This window comes from Cydia pomonella, chromosome 17 (assembly GCF_033807575.1).
Source record: "Cydia pomonella isolate Wapato2018A chromosome 17, ilCydPomo1, whole genome shotgun sequence".
Taxonomy (NCBI): domain Eukaryota; kingdom Metazoa; phylum Arthropoda; class Insecta; order Lepidoptera; family Tortricidae; genus Cydia; species Cydia pomonella.
In genome coordinates, this window is record NC_084719.1 from 1,349,397 (window position 1) to 1,369,468 (window position 20,072).

The following is a 20,072-nucleotide window of genomic DNA, read 5'->3' on the forward strand; positions in this document are numbered from 1 at the left end:
CTTGATTAAATGTAGCTTTTTTTTTTAATAAAACGCCCAAAGATATTGATGTAAATCCAAAAAAAACTATATGTATTTCTATAAGGTTTGAGGTTTTCTATCAGACCTGGATCTAGACACAGATGTTTTTTAACAACCTTACTTTCTACAAACTTATCAGGACAAATCTATTACGGCGAGTGTTCCATCGAATTGCTCGGATTAATCCTTGCCGCCTCTTTTCGTCATCGCTCTACGCTACAACATTTTTATTTTTACCACTTAGATGGTTGGCAGTCCTCAACTGTGCATTTCTCTAGAAACTTCCTGCCTCATACAGCTAAACTATGAAATGATCTGTTGCCTGCGGTATTTCCGGACCAATACGACATTTAAAACTTTAAGAAAACAGCGTATTCCAATCTTAAAGGCCAGCACCGAACTTACAACGCCTATGGTTTAGCAGGTGTCCATGGGCGGCGGTAATCGCTTACCATCAGGTGTGACGTCTGCTCGTTTGCCTCTTATATCATAAAAAAAAAACAAAGAAGAAAAATCTCGCGCGTTCAAGAGTTCCGTTTTGGTCAACATCAGTAGTTCCACTTCATTAAATGCCACTAGTGGGAATGAAAAAGCTTAAGGTATTGATGAAAATCCAAAATGACTATATGCCTATAAGATTTGAGGTGTTCCCTCGCTTCCTCATGGAACCCATCGTCAGACCTTTACCTTGACACAAAGGTTCCTAAAAACCTTGGTACTTGAAACTTACTCGCTACAAACTTAACAAAGAAGACAAATCACGCGCGTGGAAGAGTTCCGTTTCTGATCAACATCAGCAGTTCCACTTCACCAAATGTACTTACTTACCACCCATTTATTTGAAACAGTACCTAGGTACTCCATTTTGATGCCGCCAACTTGAAACTTCAATGGCCTCAGTGTCCGATGAACAACTTAAAAATGCTGAAAGTAATAACAATTATAATAAGTTGGGGAGTAGCGACCTTACACACCCGAGTGCTCCTGGGGAGTTCTGTTACCGGACATACAATAATAAATATTATAGGGACATTCTTACACAAATTAACTGAGTCCCACGGCAAGCCGAGAAGGCTTGTTTTGTGGGTACTCATACAACGACATAATAATATATAATATACAAATACTTAAACACATAGAAAACATCCATGACTCAGGAACAAATATCTGTGCTCATCACACAAATAAAGGGCATTTATTTGTGTGATGGATTGTGTGATTACCGGGATTCAAACCCAGGATCATCGACTTACTAGGCCAAAACGGTCGTGAAAAAAAGGGCAAAAAAAAAGAAAAATATGTCAAAAGAAAATGCGATTTGGAAACGTTATTCGCCACTTAATATATATCTGATTCACAGCATTTATTTGGTGCTGATATAATGCCTGCAATATTAACTACCCGAGTACATTAAAATATGAATAAATTATCATAAATTCAAAAGATGGTCCCTATAACAGTTCATTTTTACATGGAAAAATGGCTTTCATATAAAATGTTTGTCAGACATATTTTTGGAAGTATAGTACAATCATTAACTTAGAAATATAGGTAACATTTCACGAATAAAAATACGGTAACACATATTTTTAATTATTTTTTTAACTTATCCTACGCAAAATAGAATTGGAGAAACTGACATAGGGACTATCATTCGACACGACACGTATAGTAAAGTATGAATCCGCTCTAAGTCCCCTTACATAGACAGTGGGAAGTAAAATAATTCTTGTTCTGAAAACAATAAAATGTAAAATGATTAGGTAGGACAATCCAAACTTCTAAGGTCGCGTAGATCAGAAGTAGATATGAATTTGTTCGACAATACGATAGGAAACTTTTCAGCATTTACATAGGCGCATTTTTTTCTGGAATACTATCTAAATTGCACTTTGTATATATGCTACATTTTTTATATAATTTGGAGCCTTTATTTTCCATGGAGTCGAACGCTATATAGCAGCTATACGAGAAAAAATAATACTTTGATCTTACCTACCCCATGAATAGTGAAGATCATCAAGGAGCATACTCTCTGAGATCAATGGAATGGAGTGCCTTTCGATTGGAGAAAATTATAGCGTATTAGAAATATACTATTTTGTAATTACAATGTTGAATATTTTAAATTGCGTGTTTTGACAATTATTGTTGACAATATTACATTCAGAGTCATCTTGACATTACTTTAGAAATCCATAAACTAGTCTATACTTTTTAAAATGATGGAGTAAGACTGACGAGATTACCGCGATGTATAAATGTTTTACGTCAAGTAGAATTTTGCTTTAGAGCGACATCTGGCGTTGAGTAGAAAAGTTAAGGCGTAATTAACTACAATTAATTAACTCATTAAATGGTTTTATTTTGGTCCCTGCAACGATTTGACCCCAGTTATATTATACGAAAAATAGCTTATAAAAATACTTTTCACATGATATACATGGCATTTGTATACACTCTTATTTCGCTGTGTATCAAGTAATTTTTAGAATGACGATTTTTTAAAACTGTTCATTGTGTCCCTTTAAATACTTTATCATTGGTGTTGATACAAAAAACATAAAGCATTTTTTATATTCTTTCGAATAAAATACGCTAAAACTTTTTATATCCCGCGTATAAGGAAATATAACTGCTTATATGCGCAACTTCTTTTTTTATATAGCTCGGTCCCTGCAAGTGGTCCAAGGTTGGTGCCATACAATAAAATAATACTACGATTAAGAGCTTTAAAACGACATATGTCTCAACAGTATACATCCATGGGACACTCCCCATACAAAAGTGCCCATTGTCCTTTACCTCCGACGTTTCGAGGACGGCGTTGTTCTAGAAACGTTGGAGGTAAATTTAAAACATAACTTTACGCCCGTTGTAGTCTTATTTAAATTATAGAAACGGGACTTAACCACGTATTGAGTTTTAAATTTACCTCCGACGTTTCGAGGACGGCGTTGTTCTAGAAACGTTGGAGGTAAATTTAAAACATAACTTTACGCCCGTTGTAGTGAAAGATAATGAGTAAAAATTGTGAGAGTTTAAATCAGTTTCAGTTTAAATTTATTCGTTAGCGTGACTTGACGTCCGCGTTTGCGTTAAGTCTCATTTTGTATGGGATTTAGAAACAGCGCGCCAAGCGGGACGTTTTGGAAACTCAAAATCCCATACAAAATGAGACTTATCGCAAACGCGTACGTCACGTTTCGCTATCGATTAAATTTACACTAGGGGTACAGGATCGTAGCCTCTCAGAATAAACCACCTGGTACACACTCAACAGTACTACAACTTTACCTACCTTTAAGTTATGAAAATTGTTGCAAATTCCCAAACAACAATATAAATAATCCTCAATTTTGGGAAAGGGTTGAAGGCTCAATGAGCCGTCAAGTGAAAACACTCAAACTTTCCACTCCTCTAAACTTTTACACTTCGGCGCATTATTTTTATAAAAGGCCGTCCTTTAATAACTTTTGGACCTTAGATTGGGCCCGAAGTAGCCTTAAAGGTCAAAAATAGTAGGCAGGACTACACATCAAAAGTATCTACTACCTTTATTAACGAGAGATAATATCTCTACTTTTGTCATAATATACCTATACAGCAGCGGTATCATGGTCGCATTTTTATCACCTGTCATGCCATGCGTCACTTTCGCACTTATAAACTTGTTAGAACGTGACAGACAAAGTGACAAGTGATAAAGAGCCGACCATATTAGCCCTACATGATGCGTGCCAAGACTATGGGGCATCAAGGGAAAGTACCTTAAATATCGTAGATAGGATATTTTGCTGAAAGAAGACTTTATTTTATTTTTAAAAGTAAGTAATATTGCCGAATCTTGAAATTTTAATCAAAAATTTTACTCTATTCATTTCTTTTGCGATATCATATTTCTGAGAAGACTTATTTTTTATGCATTCTTTCGATTGGCATCATAAAAATACAGGATGTTTTTTTTTCACACAAAGTAACTTATATTTTTTTAAATCTTTGAATGCAGTATTACTCAGTTTTGAAAATAAAATAAAGTCTCCTTTTAGCAAAATATCCTATGTCTTATATTTAAGGTACTTTCCCTTGATGTCCCATAGTCTTGGGAGGCCTTGTATAATAAATTAATAATATATGAATTAGTTAAACTATAGAATATACTTTTCAAAACGAACTGCCGTTATAATACGAGGATCAGCTAAGCTATAAGCTATTAGAAAATTATTAGACATGGCAGATACGGTTGCCATCAGTTATATCGGAGCGGATGAGATGCTCAAAAATATCTAAACACGCACTCTAGCGCCTTGACAATAGAGGCGTGTTCAGATATTTGTGAGCACCTTGGCTGCTCCGATATATCTGATGACGACTGTACTTTAGGCACGTTGTTTTAGACTCTACGAGTATGTAAATTACGTACCTATACGACGACCTAGTGTGATCTGGGTCTTGTCTATAAAGCCGATGGTCCCGGGTTCGAATCCCGGATATTTGTTCTTGAGTCATGGGTGTTTTCTATGTATATAAGTAAGTATTTATCTATATACGTATGTATGTCGTTGCCTAGTACCCATAGTACAAGCTTTGCTTATTTTGGGACTCGGTCGATCTGTGTAAGACTGTCCCCAAATATTTACTTATTTATAGTATTTAGTATTGTGTTTCAAACTGGTGCTTGTGGTTTTAAACACAATACTGAATACATTATTTTGATGAGCTCAGTTCAAGTATGGACTACAAGTATTGCCCAAGTATACAAGTAAAGTGCTTTTGGATGAGAAGATATAAGCAATTTTCAAAATTAACCCGCATTTGAAGGTATTACAATACACCTTACTTTGTGTACGTATTCGTACATAAAAATCTAGTTGGAAATTAAATGTTACACATTTCTTCATCCTGCTCTGTTTGTATCTCAGTAGATATTTTTATACGTGATTTTGAATGTGTTCCATGAGTATATAATATAAGTGTGTGAGATCTTGCTGGAATCTAAAATACAATACATTTTATGCTCTGATTCTGGTTGGATCTCGGTAAATATACATGATTGTGAAAGTGTTCCCTGAGTATAAAAGTATATGTATGTGACTGAAAAGATCTGGTTGGAATCCACGATGCAATGCATTTTCTCAACCTGTGCTACTTAGATCTCGGTAGGTATACGTGACAGGCGAGTGCCGCAGACGGATCCAATTCTATCGATATCCAGCGAACAATGCGACCTGTGTATTCCAATAGGCTACGCGAGCCAGTCAAATTTTCTGGCAGACTAGTTTTACAAGATGTTAAGACCACTTTCTAATAGTTAAATAAGATGCTTTCCCAATTAGGTACATTCTAAACGAACCCAGGTCTATTTCGCTTTCAATGAAACTAAATTCTGAGCGACTGTTTTGCTTCTTTGTTCTTCATGTGTATGATTAATTATTATGACACATTTTCATGGATATTTATTTTTGAAAATGTATCTTTGTTTGTTATCTGTCGTGGCTACACCGCATGAGCTCCACGGACGACCGAACCTGGCTTTACTAGCTATACTGCCAGCGCTGGTCTTAATGCTGAGTTGGGTCCATTTCGTGATGCACATTTAATGTGTTTTTTCTGTTTTTGTTATCTGTACATATTCGTACTTGTTTTGTAATCGTCACAAAAAAGAAATGATAATATAGTATTTTATGCAACAGTTGTATAAGAAGGGTCAAAAAAGGTGCGTGGCGTGAGTTACAATGTGAGCCGGAGCGCCACGAGCATTTTTTGATCTACTTATACAACGTTGCATACAATACTTTTCCTACGAGTCCACAAAAATAAATCTTAATTTAGGTAAACAAAGCAAAAGTATGTAGCCAAGATGCACGAGCATACCTTGTTACGCGCCCGGCCCGCCCCGGGCCACGGCCGGCCAGTCAGCGACACCTTCTCGTAACTCATGAGGCCCTGGTACTTGCTACTTGCTAAATTAAATTTTTCGACAGTTTTTTCTCGATTTTGGCCACCGTAGCCTACGGAGACTAACAAGGAACGCTAAGCGGTCTTCGTAGTCTATGGGTATTGTTATATTACGGGTGTCACATGCGTGTTTCTGACTTATGAAGTAATTGTTTTACTATGTACTATGCAACCAAATGAATATTTTGTAAGATGGCAGCAATGCACTTAAGTAGTTAAAAACTGTATTCGTTTTGATTTTGTTAGGTTGGTAGCCATTAATCGCAGTAACGTTATAGCGATTAAAAGCACAAGTGCTGTTATGAGGAATAGACAATATAGACTTTTCTTGAAACCTTTTATGTATGTTCTTATATTCGTGGTAATGAATGCATAAATGACAGATAACAGTAGAGGAGTAGGAAAAATAACAAACGTTTCTCCTGACTAGCATTTGGAATCCCACCCTGCAATCCGGAGGTATTTTAAATATAAGGCGCTTTCAAAGAATCCCTGTTTCCCGAGAATCGTTCCTCGGCTGAGAATGCAATTTGATCTGACCGGTGTCTAGGTAATTATAGGTCACGGAATCCGGAACGTCGAAGTTGTTCTTGCACGTTTAGCTCCTTTAAAGTTATTTCATTTGTTTTCGCTCTGTGGCTGTGGATAGATTCTCATTTTAAGGACGATCGTGGAGTTTAATGACAGCTCCATAGTTGGCCACTGGGCAAAGCCGCATGATTTATTAGTAAGTTAGGATAAATTACATTTAATGAGACTTGTTTTTATTTTTACCGCTTATTTTCAGTATCTCTTAATTTTATTAATATTTTCGAATTTAATTCTATCAATAATTTTAACTCATGTATATCCAATTTTATAATGTAAATATTTAAGTGTGATATGAGCGAAAGATTGATATAAATATTTTATTTTATTTTTATTATTTATTTGATCAATAGAACGGTGAATCCTCCCCCATTTTGTTCATACATAACTACATACTTTTCATCTTAGCTAATTCATAAAAATATTCTATCTCACTTTGTTACATCATGAACAACATAGAAATTTCATTTCCTAGCTGTCCAACGCACTAGCTTTTTAACCAATCCTTTGTAAAGGACGTTCGACACAAGTCAAGTTCCTAACGACGCACTAACGGAATGACTTACTAACTGCTACAATTGCACTCAATGTGGCTAAATATCTCAATGTGATAAAAATTAACAACACTACAAACAAGGGGTTTACAAAACGACACTAAAATTTGTTCACATTTTTCCGTTACACATAGCGGAGAATAATGAAATTCAATTTAATAGGCTTTAAAAACTTAACAATACCTTCAAACTTTCTTCAAAATACATACAAACAGACCAACAACAATTTACAAATCATAAAACACACAGCAACTTTATCACGCCCTATTATCCCTAGTGTTGGTTAAGACTTGAGTCATTTGACTCCTCTGCTTTAAGACTCGACTCAGTTTTACAGACTCTTATAATTAAGAGGAAACTCGAGTTCTTTTCAACTTATTAGAGACTGCTTTAAGACTCGACTCAGTTTTATAGACTCTTTTAATTAAGACGAAACTAGAGGTCTTTTCAACTTATTAGAGACTCGAGTCCTTTTCGGAGATCTTGTTTTTTTTTACAAATAACTTCGAAATGCCTTTATGTAAAATTCATGGATATACATAACATAAATCATACAATAACGCCTATTTTCTTTACTGTTGTTTAGGTAAAACCTATAAAATTTTTGACTGAGTCTTCATTCGGAGACTCGAATTCTTTTGAGTTGCGCTTAAAAAAGACTCAGTAAAGGACTCGACTCGGGACTTGAAAGACTCAGAAGCTTTTTAAGCTCTGAGTGTCGTAAAAATAAGTCGAGTTTTCCAATTTAGACTCAAAAGACTCAAGTTCCTACCTTCACTAATTATCCCCGCTTAAAACACTCAACACGCCTTCAATTCAAATTATGTCATTAACAGATAGCTTTATACGTCATTCGGGTCTTAAGTCGTCATTGTCTTAAATCGTCGGGTAATCCTTTAAGATGCCATATCGAAGCGATAAAATTATTTATTTGCCAATCTATTTTACGTCGTAATCTTATCTCGAGGGATTCGATTAACGAGGTGAGTCGATTATTGCGGTTATCGATGATGTATCGATACTATTACATGCTTAAGGGATCGTGTTTGGTCTAGACGGTAATTTATGCTTCAATTACTCTGATTTATTTAGGATTAGGTCGATGTGTGGAAGACCTATAAGACCATCTACAAGCCATTCGTTGGTTCTAACGGCCTGATTCGAACTTTAAGATACGTCATTCATTCATTCATTCTTTTAAAAGTATGGCTTCAGTCCAGTGGGACTATTTCGCTAGTGTCAAGGTATTAAGAGCTTTAATTACGACTAAAATTGTACGGTTAGTACAAGACAGTGTACTGTGATTCTATCAGCTCTTGAAAAGCAATAGCTGGACTTTACAAGTAGCACGTGGACTACCCGTTGTCTACAAAATGGTGGTTAAACGCGTGGTTAAAATCAATTGCAACAAAAGTTTAAAATGTTAATTCGTCTGCTTCCAAGCGAGTTCGGTGCCAATTCCCGACCTATGAATGATCACTTGGAGTAATGCCAGTGCGATGCTAAACTAGGGAATAGCCTGTGCATTATATTCTATATTCAAAAACTAAAATAAAGCTGATAACAACATGCGATTTCCAACAGGACACTACATCGGTTGTGGAGCATCGGCTCCAGTAGTTTCAAGAGCTTGTGTAGACCCTTTTAAAGGTTCATCTACACCGCAGTTAACTTCTGTGTAGCAACACTGTGCACAGTAACTAAGGAAGTTACTTAGTACGAGTGCAATCGCGTACATCTTGTATCATCTTAAAAATGGCACCCAATATAATAAGTGCGCTCTCCAAGATGACTGTATTACTAAGTGAAGAATTAAGTGCTACGTCACGTTGCACGCTTTAGTGCGTAGCTGTACTTTCCGTAGAAGTACCTACTGTTACTTTTTGTCCGAAATAACTAACAGGTCAATTATGCAATGTGAACGTACACTGACATCGGAACATCGAATCATATTATTTAGTTATCGTGCATTTCGCTCATACTTGTCCGTACATGTTTGGAGCGACTAAGATGCACGATAACGAAATAAAATGATGGAAATATCATTCTCATAAATAATCAGAAAATCAGAAATATCAATAGTTCACCACTCCTGTTATGCCATACTTGTTTGTTATAAAAATCTTGTAAATTGATAATATGGACGCTCGATATTGGCTCATAATTTCATTGCCTTTTAGTTCGTGTAGCTAACGTTGGCGCTTGTTGCGTATGCAGCTGTAATGTTCAGGTATGGTTGGACCGGACCGATACAGTGTTATGTTTACGATGCTTGATATAAAAATAATCTTTACTTAATTTAGTCGTTATCTTTTATCTATTTTTCAATTTGTTCACTCTATATTATTTTGTCTTTTTCCTTCTTGTCTGTTACCTTTCGTGATTTTTCTCACTTGATGGTCTCATCGGAAGATCAGCGCTGGAAGCCACCAGCAACATGCTGAGATGAGGCCATTTCGTGGCGCTGTATACTTCCTTTGTTTTTGTTATATCATGTAATTTAATGTGTCTTGTTTGTGTCTACGAATAAAAATTATTCTATTCTAAAAAAAATATTCTATTCTATTCTGATGTTAGCGTACGTTCAAATTGGCCTGTAAATAGTCGGATAATCACTGCACTGCGGCTTTAACCTACAATGAAAAATCGTCCTAATGTTCGTGTTAAGTCGTGTTTTAAGGCAGTTTTATCTATCGCTGCATTGCATGCGATTTTATTAATGATCCATGCCATTTCTTTCATACAAACTCGTTTGACAGTCTAACGGCCCAATTCGACTGAGATACGATAACAATAAGTTCTGGTAACGATAAGTTCTCATTTAGATATCGTTTGTATGTCGTATAATTGACAGAAGCAGCTCAATTCGGGCAACCAATGTCACTTTGACGTTAGAAATATCGTAGATAGATCTTATTGGGACCACAGCGGAATCAAAAGATCTTGAACGTGTCTTAATCATTCTTCGAATCGGGCCGTAAATGCTAGAATATTTGGGTGAACAGTAGGGCTAAGATGGTCGGTACTTTATCATTTGTCACCATGCCTGTCGCGTTCTGACAAGTAGGTATGTAAGCGCGAGAGCGACAAGCATAGTGACAAGTGATAAAAATGGAACCATGCTGCCACCACTCGGACTCAGTCTGGGGCTGGGACAGTTTACTCGATTCAAAAATATAAAAAATGATTTTTCTGTGGGCCTCAACATTCCATCATCTTCCTTGCGTTGTCCCGGCATTTTTCATGGAAGCCTGGGGTCCGCTTGGAAAATAATCCCAAGAATTGGCATTGACACTAGTTTTTACGAAAGCAATTGCCATCTGACCTTCCGACTCAGAGGGTAAACTAGGCCTTTTTGGGATTAGTCCTGTTTCCTCAAGATGTTTTCTTTTACCGAAAAGCGACTGGTACTGGTGGTGGTGGTGGACTGGTGGATGATATTTCGATCATAAGTTCCAATAAACTCATTGGTACGAGCCGGGGATTGAACCCGCGACCTCCGGATTGGACGCCACACGCTCTTACCACTAGGCAACCAGCGCTTCGTGCATTTTCCTGTCGACCTATGGAATTTGAAAAACTCAAAAGAGGAAAGGTCGTATGTTCTAAACTTCTCGGTGCTCAAAATAGTTGTACAGTTTCTAGTAAAGTGAGTGACGCAATGAACGTCATAATCGCGGCAGTAATGCGGCAGCGAACATCACTCAAGGAAATTTATAGATACCTACGTTCGAGGTACACTGGCATCAGATTGATATTTGAATGATATTATTTAGTTATCGTGAGTCTCGCCCATGCCAATACATACACGATAACTAAACAACATGATTCAAATATCATTCTGATGTCACACATTGGAAATGGCCTTTAAGTCGGGAGACAACTTCGTATTTATTTAACAAAACTCATTTGTTCCGCTACGCCCGGCGGTTAAGCGGCGTCCCGATTATCAATTTATTGCAGCATTCGATATTGTCGGGCAACCAAGCAATTTGATACAACGAAATTGTTTTAACGAAACCATTTGCAGGAGGGGCAAGGCATTGGCGCAATGTCATCGCCAAAGATTTAAACGCCTGTGTGTTAGCGGAAAACGACGTCCGGGATAGAGCTAAGTGGAAGGACAAAAGTAGGAAAGCGGACCTCGTCATAGTACGGGACAAATGCTAGGAGGATGATGATGATGATAAAAGCATTTGCTTGACCGACTTTTGGATGTTAGAGGAAAACGGAAGACTTGTTACATAATATATAAAATAATGAGTCACACAGTAGGACACAGTTTAACCGAACAATTTTGAAGAGGTAGGAGTTCTGTAATAGGGAATAGAGGAAGTGCCTATCTCTTAAGTATAAATGATTAATATATATATAATAATCATTTATACTTAAACATAGCACTTGTAACACTCGTATGAACATATACTTAGAAATCATATACACACAAACTACACTACAGTCGCATACACATCTTGGATATTGCCAACCCTTGGTAATATTGCTAGACCTTTGAAACAGGGCCGACCGGGGGGAATAGGGAAGGCTGAAAATCAGCGCTGGATATCACAATATATCTAGCACAAGCTGAGACTGGTACCCATTGCCTTAACGATATGAATTATGTAGGTAGGTACCTATTATGTTATGTTTAATGTCTTGTTTTTTCACTTTTTTATAATTTGTAATTTTTAACGAAAGATGTTTTCTAGTTTTGGAAATAAACTTTTTTTTACTTTTACTCTTAGATTTTTTTCTCCTACTCTCATTTGGGTTTAATACACAACACACAATACGGTTACTTCAAACACACTAATAAATATACAAAAGCAATGTTTCCGTAAGCTTCCGAAAACTTTATGTTCTTTGTCTTAATAATCTTAAAAGAAAATCTCCAATTCATAGTATAACGTAACGTATTTACGTGATTATATGAATCGGAGATGAGGCCTAACTGAAAACATCGACAATAGCCCCAAACTCATGTTTTTAACCTATCCTCCCAATAACATCGTTACTCGAAAAGCTGACTTCGGGTATATCAGCACCACAAAACACAAGCGTGTCCTAAAGTCCTTATGACATCGTCAAAGAGTCTATTATCGGTTAGCTTACTCAGCTTTTTGCTTGGTTTTTCTGTGCGTAGCGTCTTTTGTTTTAGACGAGGACCAGCGCGCGTTGACCTCTTTGTTTTACGGCTAGTCAGGGTTTTATTTCATGTTTTTATGTGGTACGGCGACGGCTATATGTCTGGGTAGGCTGGTGCACGTAAACTATCGCGGTCACGTACGGAACAAAGGCGATATGACGAAGGTCCGGTTGTTATTAAAAACGTAAGACCTTTTTATTTATGCCCACCCTCGCTGCTATAACTCAGCGGAGCTGCAAAGAGGGTATGGACGTGATATACAAGGGCTAGCGGGCACGTTGCTATTCAGCGACCATTTCAAAATGTATAAGATTAAAAAAATACTTTATTCAGTGGACGGTAGGTTTATTGACTTGATAATAAGGCAGTTGACAAGGGACGTCCTTAGAGACGTAGAATATGACAGTGTTATTTCAATATCAAAGCGGCGCGATCGTACAATTCATGCAGAAACATTTAAAATGACTAGCTCATAATTAATAATCAAACGAACTTACCTGTGAAGTTTGATTACAATTATGCGAGTATCCAAATCCAAGACAACAAATATAATTTACTAGCAGCAGTACACGTTATCGTGCAGTCCAAGTCACACATTTTAGAGATTATAGTATTTAAAAAACAAGTTCGCGCTGTCCCTCTCACTCGCTACGCTGCGTTCCTGCTTCGACATCGCTCCTCCAGTACTCATTATTTCAGAGTTATTTTTGTGTTATTAACAGAGACTATTTTATTTTCATTTTTGGGGATGGGGGGCGGGTCTTTGTTGTCTTGGATTTGGATACTCGCATAATTGTAATCAAACTTCACAGGTAAGTTCGTTTGATTATTAATTATACTTCGTATCCAAATCCAAGACAACAAATATAATTTACTAGCAGATGTTCAGAGCTTTGTATTTAAATTCAAATCCTGAATGCGAAAATAAAATAAAATATCGATATCAAATCAGTATGTTACGAACATACTGATATTATTGATTTTGACTAAAGAGAACAACGTACCACCTAGAAGTTATTAATTTATATCCAATTTAAATAATTATTTATGTATCTACATAGTATAAATGTAAAATGTATGTATAGCATAATAAAATATTATAATGATAAGCGTCATGCATTAAGGAGTGAAATTGCTCTTGGTATTTCATTTCGTTAATATTAAAAAAGTATAAAACTTTCTTTGATTTCACTGTAGTATATTGATAAAGTTGTATAATGTATATATCTTAATATTCACAAGGTACAACTATTTTTATGTCATTTACAAGCCAGGACGCCATTAAGTGTAAATGTGTTTTCAAGCTTTAGTTGGCTCTAAATAAGTTTTAGATAGGCATTTTCTGTCTGTAACCATATAAACAAACCATTTTGTATAATTTAGAATTTACCAACCATTCTCTGGATGTAATTACAACGGAGACAAACAAGCATACGGCCCGCCTGATGGTAAACAATCACCGCAGCCTATGAATGCCCGCTACTGCAGAGGTATATTACATGCGCGTTACTGACCCTAAAATATAATCTAATTTTATGTTACGACACTTTAAAGTTAATTTTGAATACAGCAATCAATACTTTCCTCGGTAAATAGCCTTTGAGTGAGGTAGATAAAGGAGAATTTTCTTCATTGTAAAGCTACCATAAATATCAAGGCTATATGTAAGTACTTTAAAACTAAGTCTGGACAATTACTAGTAGAGTATCCTGTAGATATTAAGTATTTGAAACTTATCACTTTGAAAATATTGATGGACTAATTTTAGTTATTACCACAGATCAAGAAATAGTAATATGATATTATTTATAACTAAATAGCTAATCTCATCTGCTTATGCGTATCTGAACGATGATGGCTACTACGCTAACAAGTGGCAAGGAACTTAGGTAGATTATGTGTTGAGTTATGATATATTTGTGAACAAAATATCTGGCATGACTTGTAACTTGTACTTCATTTTAAGGAGTAACATTTTTTAACGTTACCTACAATAAAACTGTACAGTGTGCATTGCGACGAAAAATGAAAACTATTTAAGCTTTCTTTTACAGCAAGACAATATGACAACCCGAGCATTTACATTTCAGACAATAATAATGTTATTGTTAAAGGATTTCAACCCTTTATTGCGATTATTAATCTAGCTACTTAGCGCAAGCGACTACAACACGTGGCAGCATAACTCTAGTTGCATGGTTGCACAATTTACAGCACTTATTTCGCGTCGCGGGATAGTGCATCAACGGCGGTTCAGCTCTTGTTTGATGCGGCGATGTTCCCCTGAAGTTTGGAGCTGAGAATCCGTAAGTAAATTGTACCGGATTTATTACATTAGGCTCGTTGATATGGTATATTCTTGACAGCATATCAAAGCTGACGTTTGAAGTTATTAGGAGTATATAACAGCGTGATATGAGTACGAATCATAAATTTGGGTTAAAGGGTTTACAGATATATTTTTTCCTATATGTTGTTTACATACAGCATTTCTTTGTCTGTAAGGGCAATGACATTGCGTACATTTTGTTTAAGGTATTTTAGGCCGCATTAACACCTATTAAATTACCTCAGCGTAACAAGAACCTCCTTTATATTTCATTATTTTTACAAGTCCTGTAAACTTTAGCTCAACCTTAAATATTTTTGCTCTTTAGTCCCTTATATTTACATGCGTAAAGCTACTTCCAATACTATTAAAGTCTTCAATCATTACATTGGCATCAACACTGTTATAGTAGAGCAACGTTATATATCTTTGACGATATCATTTTGAGATATGTATAATGACCGACTGTAGACCGAAGAGCGAAGTGACCGAAGAGCGTAGCGACCGAAGTGCGAAGCGACCGAAGAGCGAAGCGACCAAAAGGAGCAAAGCAACCGAAGAACCAAATGACCGAAGCATTATAACCTCGACACTTAAAATGAAGCACATATAGCCTCGACGCTGCGGAAATGGAGGCCTCGATACGATTATTGTGGAATTGTAGAGTACATATAACTTAAAGTGCGGCATATATCTTCGTCACTGCGACAGCTGCGACAGCGGACCCCTTGACACAATTATTGTGGAGTAATGATAGCATCCTCACTATGACGTGGGGCAAACTTAGCCTCAACACTACGACAGCAGAGCCCTCGACACAATGATTGTGGAGTAATGATAGCCTCCTCACTATTAAAGTGGGGTACATATAGCCTCGACGCTGTGAAAGCGGAGCCCTCGACACAATATTGTGGAGTAATGATAGCCTCTTCACTATTAAAGTGGGGCAAATATGGCTTCAACGCTGTGAAAGCGGAGCCCTCGACACAATGACTGTGGAGTAATGATAGCCTCTTCACTATTAAAGTGGGGCAAATATAGCTTCGACGCTGTGAAAGCGGAGCACTTGACACAATGGTTGTGGAGTAATGATAGCCTCATCACTATTAAAGTGGGGCAAATATAGCTTCAACGCTGTTAAAGCGGAGCCCTCGACACAGTGATTGTGGAGTAATGATAGCCTCATCACTATTAAAGTGGGGCAAATATAGCTTCGACGCTGTTAAAGCGGAGCCCTCGACACAATGGTTGTGGAGTAATGATATCCTCATCACTATTAAAGTGGGGCAAATATAGCTTCAACGCTGTTAAAGCGGAGCCCTCGACACAATGATTGTGGAGAAATGATAGCCTCTTCACTATTAAAGTGGGGCAAATGTAGCTTCGACGCTGTTAAAGCGGAGCCCTCGACACAATGGTTGTGGAGTAATGATAGCCTCATCACTATTAAAGTGGGGCAAATATAGCTTCGACGCTGTTAAAGCGGAGCCCTCGACACAATGATTGTGGAGTAATGATAGCCTCATCACTATTAAAGTGGGGCAAATATAGCTTCAACGCTGTTAAAGCGGAGCCCTCGACACAATGATTGTGGAGTAATGATAGCCTCATCACTATTAAAGTGGGGCAAATATAGCTTCGACGCTGTGAAAGCGGAGCCCTCGACACAAGGGTTGTGGAGTAATGATAGCCTCTTCACTATTAAAGTGGGGCAAATATAACCTCAACGCTGTGAAAGCGGAGCCCTCGACACAATGATTGTGGAGTAATGATAGCCTCTTCACTATTAAAGTGGGGCAAATATAGTACCATGTCGACATCTCATTTATAAGAAAATATTTATTTAATATGTGTTTTAATTTTGAACTATTAATTAATGTGCATTATAAAATTACATTAAAACTTTAATCAACACAGTTAATACCGATTTTCTGTTTGATGAATATCTTGTTGCACAGTAAACCTAAGCTTCTAAGTACTCACGGAAAGGAGAATTATTATTAGACGGAGTCCACAATATTACACAAATCAAGTATATCTTTCCATAATATATTTCATTTTAAAATTATATTATATTATGTTAATCAAAGCTGTCTAATAATAACAAAGCGGGTAACTAACTGATGATCAAATTTAGGAGGCGACCACATCGATTGGACCCAAGACTCGACGATACCGCGATGTCCGATTAAAGCCTACTACCTAATCCGTCATGATCTCATGATCCATACGATAGATTCACTATGGCCCTCATATGGGGCATGGGGCGCACGGTATCGGAGCACGCATAGCACGCACCGAAAAAAATATTTTTCTACAATACTACCAGAACGTATAGTAGTTAAAAATTTAGTTATACCTACTAAAATCCGGTAGTAATAACAAAAAATGTTGTATCGTGTAAAACTTGTTTTTTAAACATCACTGTTTAATTCTAGTTAAATGCAATTTAGTACTGCTTACAATTTCGTTGTATATTTAAAGATGCAAGTGTTGTAAATATTAAACGTTTGTCTCGTTTAATATATGCATCGTAACACTAACTATTGATATGTAAAAATAAAGATACGAGTGTACACGTTACAAGTTATTATGTTATGGCTACTATAATGCATTGTACTCTGAACGAATCAAACAGTGCCAACACCATGGTGTATGCGCCGGTGGCGGGGGAGGGAGAAAGGAATTGCGCAAGTCACGGAACAGCCATTGCCCCAGCGTCTTTCGTTGCGACGGTCCGTGTTTTTATTTACTTAGATCCTGTCCATAATTTAACTGTAAACTAGTACAAGTGTATAGTATAAGTGTGCTTAAAAACTTGTCTGTTTTGTGAACATGGACGAAGACCTAAGAAACCATCTAATAACGTGGAACCTGGAGGAATATACGGAAATTTTCGAAAGTAAGTAAAAAGCTGATGTTATGGTCGAAATTAATGTTTGTCATCACTCGCCTGTATTCATTATTAATAAATAATTATGAATGCTTTGTATTCAATTCCGCTGTAAAATAGTTTTAGCCATATACTCGAGGTGTGGTGTATGGTTGTACTTACCTAGTTTGTGTTTGATACCTACATAATTATTTCGAGTGACGACATATTTATTGTAACAAAATGGCGTCATTTGATGGCTATGCATTTTATCCATGTCATTTATCGACGAGAGTGATATTATAACTCATGTATTCATAAAACAAGTAGCTTGAGCAGTTCTTTTGCCTTTTCTAACTAGGTTGTTGCACATTAGGGTTGACGCATATATACGTATTTATTAAGTCAAATACAAAAACTATGTTTTAAATTAATTATTTATTTGTTCTCAGGTGCAGCCACTACTCTAAAAGTATAACCAAATCCCTCGTGGGGGGCAGTCATGTTAACCCAGCCTGCTAGACCCTTTAATTTATACTGTTCTTGATATACTTTAAATAATTTGAAGATGCTTTATAATTATCATTATTTAGAAAACCAATAATAAAGCGTTTGATTTTATTTCTCGTATTATTTTACTTTTAAATTGTCTACGATTTGTGCGGTGTACTGGTTATATATTGTTCACGTAACCAGAAGGGACTTCTAAACGGGCCATATTTTTACTGCAATATGTGGCCGGCAACTATTAGTGTCCCTTTCTAACATGTGAGAGAGGACACCAATAGTTGCTGGCCACATATTGCAGTGAACATATGGCCCGTTTAGAAGCCCCATTAGCATAGTGCGTTCTGGTAACGTGAACAATATAAAACCAGTACACCGCACAAATCGTTCAGTTACACATACCAAATACCTTGTTATAACAACAGGATAGGAACGTATATGTTACTGTATTATTTAGTAACCATTAACAGACCGGCTAATTGGGTTTACTAAAAGTCTTATACCCACTACTAGGGTGCATGGGTATACATTACATTTCTGCACTTTATGAATTACTATACACTTCATAGAGTTAACAAATTTAATTTAACCAGAATGGTCTGGTTATGTTTACAAAGTGTCCTGTCGTCACATATACAACAAGACAGTAAAGTACAGCTAACCAGATTCTGGTTACCAGTACCAGGTTTTTTTTTCAGTGCGTCCCGTTTGTATACGTCGATTAATGGCATTAAACCCTTTAAACTGTCAGTCAGACTAAATAGTCTTCCAATGTCTTATAGATTGTGTATTGATTGACATTACTCCTGTATATTTATACCTATAGGTATTTATTTATTTTATTTATTTTATTGTTTTTAAGGGATAACAAACAACTATACAAATACAATCTACAAATGGTGTTACATTATAAGTGTTGTTTTTATGTACAGCCAGCAACGTTATCCACAAGTTACTAGGTATCCTATAGGTATCCTCATAAGACGCTCATTAAACTTGTTGGTACTGTGTATGTACATTTGCATAAAGACGCGTTTTGTTATCATTCATAGGCACTTATTACCAATCGGCAAGGATTACCATTGTTATCTGTTTTATTATATGGTAGGGTAGATCGGACATGGTAAAAGCCGCTTTCGTGAAACGATTACCTAGTATATATTAACTTTATTCAGATATGGTTTGTATATTTAAATCTGTACGCGAAAGCATCTCGTAAAAAAAAAATTGTGAGTGAACATTGCATTTTATGCAATCATAAAATGAAATCTAAATAATATTATATTAGTAAATAATACTATAATAGTACGTATTACAATTATTTAAAGTTCAAATTGTAATCTATTTGTAGCTCCATACTTATGTTTTCCGTAATTTATTTATTCAAAAAAGAAGGTAGTTGTAGTAAGTGATTTCGTATGAACGTAAAAATTACTTACTTGATTTCTTAGGTAATAAGTTTATTACGCTAAACGAATATACCTACAATTTCAAATTGAAAGTTTAACTGCCATGTAAGTATGGCAAACTAGACTAGACTTGCCGAGCTGAATAAACATCAATTTTTCGTTCGAGGGTACGGCGGTCGGCAGTTCAAATAATGTTTTGATTCTATACTTCTTATTCAGCGCACAATAAACATTAATCGAAACACAATTAGGTACACATATTTAGAGGAACACTATTTTGGCGAAAATACGTGTGACTCGGACTAACACAAAAACATGTAATGAGTACTGGAGGAGCGATGTCGAAGCAGGAACGCAGCGTAGCGAGTGAGAGGGACAGCGCGAACTTGTTTTTTAAATACTATAATCTCTAAAATGTGTGACTTGGACTGCACGATAACGTGTACTGCTGCTAGTAAATTATATTTGTTGTCTTGGATTTGGATACGAAGTATAATTTATTTTAAGGTTAGACATGCCCCGGCCAGACTGAGGTATTTTTGTCACTATATTTGGATTTTGTTTGGACGAAGATCGGAACGTAAAAAGAGCGTACCTGGGTCGCCTAGCAGGAGGACGTCCTATCTGATGCCCTAGGTATCGCTGGAGCGACATGGTGGAGACGGATCTGCGCGAGCTTCGAGTCGAC

The 20,072-nt window shown here is 36.5% G+C and overlaps 1 protein-coding gene and 1 long non-coding RNA gene across 2 annotated transcripts in view; one reads left to right on the forward strand and one right to left on the reverse strand.

Moving 5' to 3' along the window:
* LOC133526927 (acetylcholine receptor subunit alpha-like 1) overlaps positions 1-20,072 on the reverse strand; it is a 488,080-nt gene that overhangs the window by 48,468 nt on the left and 419,540 nt on the right. The gene's annotated exons all lie outside the window — the stretch shown is intronic.
* On the forward strand, positions 16,893-18,089 carry LOC133526998 (uncharacterized). Its single transcript, XR_009800803.1, has 2 exons — positions 16,893-17,498; positions 17,921-18,089. It is a non-coding gene; the product is annotated as an uncharacterized LOC133526998 (long non-coding RNA).